A 1,512-nucleotide genomic window follows, 5' to 3' on the forward strand; every position below is an offset into this window, starting at 1 on the left:
TTCCTAAATTGGGACAGAGATCATTCTTGATCCTTTAGCTTTAAAAGACACCATTTCACATTCCCTAAACTCATCCCCTAGAGCCTAGACTCTAGACTGGTCTAGGGTCCTTTGCTTGATAGTAAATCTTTTCCATTCACCCCTCAATCCTTGGTTTCTTAGTCTTTTAATTTGTATTTTGTAGCCAGGTGCGGTGGCTCACATCTGTAATCCCAGCACTTTGGGAGGCCGAGGCTGGCAGGATCACCTGAGGTTGGGAGTTCAAGACTAGCCTGAACAACATGGAGAAACCTCATCTCTACTAAAAATATAAAATTAGCTGGGCGTGGTGGTGCACGCCTGTAATCCCAGCTACTCAGGAGGTTGAGACAGGAGAATTGCTTGAACCCAAGAGGTGGAGGTTGCGGTGAGATGAGATCACACCACTGCACTCCAGCCTGGGCAACAACAGCGAAACTCCGACTCAAAAAAAAAAATTATATTTTGTTTGTTGGACCAGAGATCTCCCTGCTCTTGGATCTGGTGTCCTTACCCATTAGTGCATACCCTCCCCTGTACCCACAGCTCCCTTCCTTCTCTCTGCAGCTCCCAAAAGCCTTTCTTATTCTCTACCTACAGGTGTGAGAACCTCCACTCCCCACCCCAGATGCCCCTATTTCTGTGTCTTGCCACAGGTCTCTCTTGCTAACTCTGTATGTCAAATGCCTGGCACATGGCAGCCATCAGTTTCTATCCTCAAATTGACTAAATGATTGAATGTATGAATGAATTGGTGAGTTGAGTCATCTATTACTCTATCAGCACCATGGGACTGCCTCTCTGTTTATAGGATCATTCATTCATTTATCCCTAGGAATACAAAGATAAATGTGAATAGGATAAACATTTTTCCTAGACTGTTGAAGAATTTGTGCTCAGTATAAGATCTGGGGCATTTCATCCCTTTGGGTTAAGTTTTCTGAGCCCAAAAATGTCTTTAAAAATCAACTTCTGTGCTTACTTTGGCAGCACATATACCAAAATTGGAACAATATGGAGAAGATTCACATGGCCCCTTTGTAAGGATGACATGCAAATTCATGAAGCATCCCATAGTTTAAAATAGTAAAATAAATCAACTTCTAGAAGCACAAGCTACTGTCAAATTTAATCATTAAGACTCCAGGTCTGCCAATCCAAAGAGTGATCGAATTTCTTTCTTTTGTGAAATACAGCATTCTCTTTGTTTTTCACTAAAAGAGACACTTAAATTTGCTTCCCACCAGGTCTGAAGCTGGTGCCTAATGTGGCTGAAAATGTTATTGAGCCCAGTGAGGAAATCCAATGCCCTCGGGCTGCCGGGCTGAATGGCAGCCCTGTTTCCAAGGGCATCCTCCTTTGTCTGCCTGGAGTCTCAAATGACATGTTTGGACACAAAGCCTCTTAGGTAGAAATTACTACATTTGCAGACATTCCTAATTTGCAGCTAGGTTTATTATTTCAAAGTCTTTTATCACGATTAGACTTCAATGA

The 1,512-nt window shown here is 42.5% G+C and overlaps 1 non-coding gene across 1 annotated transcript; it reads left to right on the plus strand.

Annotated features, from left to right (window-relative positions):
• Positions 1 to 992: 992 nt before the first annotated feature.
• On the plus strand, positions 993 to 1,099 carry LOC112206348 (U6 spliceosomal RNA). The gene has a single exon (XR_002940570.1). It is a non-coding gene; the product is annotated as a U6 spliceosomal RNA (small nuclear RNA).
• Positions 1,100 to 1,512: the final 413 nt, after the last annotated feature.

Source organism: Pan troglodytes, chromosome 17 (genome assembly GCF_028858775.2).
Source record: "Pan troglodytes isolate AG18354 chromosome 17, NHGRI_mPanTro3-v2.0_pri, whole genome shotgun sequence".
NCBI lineage: Eukaryota > Metazoa > Chordata > Mammalia > Primates > Hominidae > Pan > Pan troglodytes.